Source organism: Rhinolophus ferrumequinum, chromosome 18 (assembly GCF_004115265.2).
Source record: "Rhinolophus ferrumequinum isolate MPI-CBG mRhiFer1 chromosome 18, mRhiFer1_v1.p, whole genome shotgun sequence".
NCBI lineage: Eukaryota > Metazoa > Chordata > Mammalia > Chiroptera > Rhinolophidae > Rhinolophus > Rhinolophus ferrumequinum.
In genome coordinates, this window is record NC_046301.1 from 31,549,255 (window position 1) to 31,555,045 (window position 5,791).

Here is a 5,791-nt window from a genome sequence, read left to right on the forward strand (position 1 = left end):
GCATCCTGCAACATTTTTGTAATGGTTCATTGAGTCTCAGAGAGAGAGAGAGAGGCTCACAAGCATCTCTAGGCTGCGGTGGGGGATGCAGATGACCTTTCGTGTACTGGTTTTCCTCCCAGTGGAAGCAGGCAATGGGGACCTCACCCCTCCCTATGTCCAGCCCCCAGTCTCCAGGAGTTTCCATGTGCTCCTCCCTCTGTGGGCTGAGCTCTGGTTATTCCCGGCAGGGCCCCCTGAATTGCTGTGCAGGAGGTGGCCAGCCAAGGCCAGAGCAGATGGGATGAGTAGGCACCGAGAGCCACTGCTTTTGCTGCAGCTGTGGTTGGGGCTCACAGGGGCTGTGGGGTGACTGGCAGTCCTGTGGCTGCCTGGCCTTGGATTCTCTCCTGCCCCCTGAGTCTCAAACTCAGAAACTGTGATATCTGGGCCTTGTTCTAAGAATCGACCAGGACATTATAAGAAACGTGGGGGATGCAGCACAGAAGGGAAGGCTGTCATGTTTTCTGATTTGGTGCCAACTCCATACTTTGAAAAAACTCCTCCCCTCTTTTGCGCTTTCTTGTACCTTCTTTATTCCTTAGCTTCCTCCTCCTTTCCTTTCTCTCCTGCTCCCTCTTCGTCCTCTCCACCTTGTGTTTTCTGCTCCATGACTGAGGGTGACAGAGTCCAGGGCAGCTGGCAGGAACACTGTGCCTTTTGCCAAAAGACTAAAGTGTGGCGACTGACCTTTAGAGACCAGAGAGGGGCAGTGGGATGTTTGGCCTAGGTCGTGCCTGTGTTTCGGGAGAAGAAGCATCCATCTTGGTGCATCTGGCCCAGCCTGGGGTCGGGCAGTAGGTCCAAATACAGTCTGTGTCTCTGCAGGCAAAGGCCAGTCTCCCTTGCGTCATGTTGCATTCCATCAGTAAATAGGGTTGTGTGTATCCCGCCGACAGATTTGCCTGTCATAGAATGCATGATTGTACCAATACCTTATGCACATTTAAAGCATATTAAAAGTAGAAGGGAAGAGATTAAAAATATTCATGGAAGTTCTCATCTTTTCTTCTCACACCCCACTGCATCAACTGGGCACGCCCAGGTGCCTATACCACAGGTCAGAGTCTGCTGGCCAAGGTGTCCGTAGGGCTAAGGCCAGTGGGATTTCTCTGGGGGTCACTCTGGGTGAGGTGGGGAAGAATGGTGGGTGGTCATTAGTATCCCGTTCATAAACATTCCTGCTTGTGGGCCCCCGGGGAGGAGAGTCTCCTGGCGGGAGACAGGAGCCTGGTTCATCATTTCTAACTCCGGTTTCCCTTGGGACTCTTGATGTTCTTTGGAAAGTAGTCCCGCCTTAGTACTTCAGTTGTCCCTGCATGGAGAAGAGAGTCCGAAGTAGGGGCTCTTGGGGCTATTTGACAAAATGGTTTAGGAAATCCACTGCTGTCCTGTAAATCGGAACCACACCTTGTCAGATTAGTCCCCAGGGAATTTCCACACCCTCCTGGTGCCCTTCCCTGCTGGTCAGAGAAATGTCCACAGAGAACTTATCTCCTCACAGTGAGCAGTAGATGACTGCTTTGCAGAGCCCTCAAATGTTTGAGGTTTCTCTTCCTGAATTAATTTCCTTTGGAGGCCGCCTAGCTGTCTCCATCAGTGTTTGCTTTGAGCCTGTGAAAAGGGTATTTTAAAATAGTGACATCTGAAAGCTTCCATGTGCCTGCGCAGTTCCCATCAGATAGGGCCCACGGTCATGCTAGGCCTGTTTGTACTGGCAGGGGCCCCTTCTGCCGCACTATCGTCTTTCTCCTTCAGCCCACCGCCACAGCTTTCTTCCCCAGGCGTCAAGACCACAGGCTTCCGTGCGCCTTGACACAGAATCAGGAAGGGGGCGATGTTTCTGCTCCAGCTGAGAAGTGAGGGAATGTTGTCAACAAAGTTCAAAACTCCCTTTCTATAACATTATTGATTACATTCCCCAAATTGATTTTGTAGGGCATCCGATGGACACTTGTCCCATTAGGGAGACCACCTCAGGGATGACGTAGATGCCTGATCACTGCACTGTACACCTGAAGCTGAAGCTGAACAATAATGAATGTCAACTATAATTTTATATATATATATATATGTATGTATGTATATATGTATGTATATACTTACAATAAGTGGAGCATTAGGAATAGAGACAGTGGAAATGTAATGGCTTGGTGCAATGTCAGAGGGATAGTGGATGGGGGGAGGGGGGTTCACACAGTGTGAGGGATATAAATGATAAACGTCTAAGTATTACTTTGTCTTGTGCACCTGAAGCTAATTAAAAAAAATGAAAAAAAAAGAAAAAAAACAGAAAGTACCTTCTAAATCTAATTAAATATTTAAAAATCTTAAAAAAAACACCTCCCTTTCTAAATAAGATAGATAAGATCTATGAGAGGCTCTGGAAGCCATGGTTTTGCCTGATATCAGCAGTCCATGAAGCACACACTTAGCTGGGAGCTAATAGTATAGCCTCAGGCTTTTGTCTCTGCAAAAGGAAGCTAAGGCCTCCCTGGAATGTCACCTCCAGTATCCCCGTACTCTGAATCATCACGTTCTACTCAGTGTCTCTTTCTCTACCAGTAGCGCACACCAGCAATTCCCAGATGCACCTGAGGCTTCCAACCAGGAACGCTACTACTCTAGCCCTGCGATTACCCTACTCCCCAGGTCCCCAGGTCCTCTCTTCCCTCCTTACTGGGTTTGGATTCCTTGGTCCAGCACTATGATTGCTCCTTTGCAAAACAATTCAACTTTTGCCTTCCCTGTCCGCCAGCACCGCTGCCTGGCATAGACGCTCTCTGCAATATGCCCGTGTCTGCACTGGGACAGCTAATCATGGTTGGAGAGAAACCATATTCCCTGGATTCCCTTCACATGTATGACCACAAGCCTCACATGGGCAGCCAAAATCCGAGGATGATTCGACGACCCTGTCCTAAGAAATTAACCTGTCGTTCTCTCAGATAATTGTTTCAAAACGTCTTCTTCCTTGAACTTCCACCATTCCACTCCCTCCAAGTCACTCTCCTATTTCTTCTGCTGGACTCCGCCTCTGCCCCACTCCCCACTTACTTTCTACATAGATCTTGCTAACATTTTATCAGCTCATATAGCACTCCCCTTCTCAGAAACCTCAAAATGCCCCTTGCACAACCCAAGGAAAACCCAGACTCCTCACTCTGAGCTATGAGGCTGATGTGACAGGCCTGCAGTCTCTGCAGCTCACCGCCCCCACCACCTCTCTGCCCTCCAGCTGCACCACAGACCGCGCTCCTTCCTGCCTTAGAGTCTGGGTCCCTGTTTTTCTCTCCAGAACAACAACCTCTTTCCTGATATTTGCATGGTTGCAGCTGAAATAGCACCTTCTCAGAGAAGCCTTCTGAGCACATGGTAAAAGCTGCCCCCTCCCACACAACGATGCTGTCATCACCTTTTTATCTTCTCTGCAGCACTTAAAATTCCTTAATTTGTTTGGAAGCCAAAGTAGAGTAATTTCACTTTGAGCTAGAAAAGAGTATGTATGGCGCCATCTGTAGGGGTGGAAAGGCCCAGGAGCTTCTTGTGTGCCCTTTGAACCACATAGCTGAGGGTGATGGTGGGTTTCCAAGTGCCAACTCCGCGCCTCACCTCATACCCCATACTCCACGTGGCCAATTTATACTGTGTGCTCTTTGAGAGGAATAGATCTAGTCACTCAGCCTCTTGGCACAGGCAGGTGACATGACCTCAGGGGACTGCAGAGAGCTTCTCTAAGGCTGTTCTTTCCACAAAACGGGGTTACTAACCCCTGCATGGACCCTTTCATATAAGCCTCTCCACTGAGATAGGAGGGATGCAGACAACGGCCTCCCTTGCCCGCTCTGGCCTTTTGAAGGTTTCTCAAAGGTCCACGGACCACCTATGTCAGTCTCCTGGGGCATTAGTTAAAAACAGATTCCTAGGCCCCATGCCAGAGCTGTATACCAGCATCCCTGGGGTGGAGCCTAGGAATTTTCCTGGGAATATGCATTTGCAATAGGCACCCCAGGTGATCCTTACGCAGATTTAATGTTGAGGAGTGCTGCATTCAGAGATTGAGAAAGTTTAAGGCACAAATTCTCAGAGCATGGTAATGCTAAGCACTATACTTCAACAATGGAATTGAGATTTGACATATGTAACCTGTGGGTCCACTGTCCAGGCATTGCTCTGACTTTGACCCAAATACTCTAAAACCAGTGAGTCACCTTTGACACGGCCGACTGTAGGAGAGAATGGATTTACTTTGGCTCCGGTCTTGGTCAAATTCAGGATAATGGCTGCATCTCTTAGCTCCTCATTTTGAGCTCACTTAGTCCACAGCTGGGAAGCTCCTGATGGCAACAACTGCCAAGCAGCCCCTTGGGAGGAGGCATGAGAAAGGAAGCAGAGTGATTAGGGTGAATCGTTTTCTATCTCGATAACTCCATCCAGTGGTTGATTGCTTGTCTTTCCTTTCCTTTCCTTCCTCCCCCTCCCTCCCCCCTTCCCTCCTTCTTCCTCCCTCCTTTCCCTCCTTTCTCCCTCCCTCCCTTCCTCTCACACCTTCCTTCCTTCTTTCCTTCCTTCCTTTTTTCTCCTTCCTTCCTCCTTCCCTTTCCTCCTTCCCCCCTTTCCCTCTCTTTCTTTCTTCCTTTCTTTCTCTTTCTTTCAATTAAGTGTTTGGCCCTGTGTGTGCTGTAACAGGAACAAGATAAAAGGAAACAAATCTCTCCACTTTACATTGATCTTTTCTTTTGAAATATTTTATTTCACTTTTTCTAACAGCAATATAGAAACCAATGATCGTAAAAAATAAAATTATAAACTGTCCATCGATTATGTAATAGCACTCGGTATTGCTACAGGGGGGAAGCCCGGGGCCGGGTCAGACCATCTCAAGCCTGCCCAGGCTCTCCGGGCCTCCGTGATCACAGCTGCGCCCACGAAGGCATCAGATATTACCACGCATGGCAGTGTCAATGGAGACTCTGAGCTTTACACCCAGCGGTCCTTGGCGAGGGCAGGGAAATGGGTAGATGATGAGTGAAACTGCAAATGGTATTGTATACACACGGTAAGCCAGAAGGTTGCCCTGGGGAGCTGGCGACACAAGATTGGTGGTAGCTGACTCAGGTACCTCTTGACCCACACAAGGCAGGGACTTCACAAAGCTGAACTGACCTGGTTAGAGGTTTGTATTCACTGCGGAAATAAGGGAGCTAGCCGACACTGGACAACAAGTAAGAAAACACAGCTGTCCTTTCCCTTCCACCTCTCTCCTCTGATCCCCTTCTCTTTTTCTTCCTGCTTATGCAAAACTAAAATTCTTTTGAGATAAACTAAGCAAAATAGCTGAGACAGCGAACCTATCCAAGAAAGGGTGCCTTGAGCTCAGTTCCCTCCCAGAGAACAAAGAAAGGAAGGAAGCATTAGGCTAACGGAGCAACTAAATTGTCCACTTGACTCCAATCCAATGGAGCTGACGAAATTCAACTAAATCACTCAGCTTTAGTTGATTCCAACTTTTTCGGTTTCTGTGATGATTTCTAGAAAGAAAAAAAACGTCAGGTTGGCACTTTTTTTTCAGAATATGGAAGGGGTTTTCCTGCGTGAGCCCGAGTATGTGTTACGTGTGTGTCTGTACGGAGTGCGTGGTGAGTTTGTGTAGGCCCGCCTGACAGGGCGCAACCACAGGACTTGTCTCAGAGAAGGCTGGCAGGAATGCCCCTGCAGGCCTTGGCAGTGCTTGTATGGATTCCTGCGGATT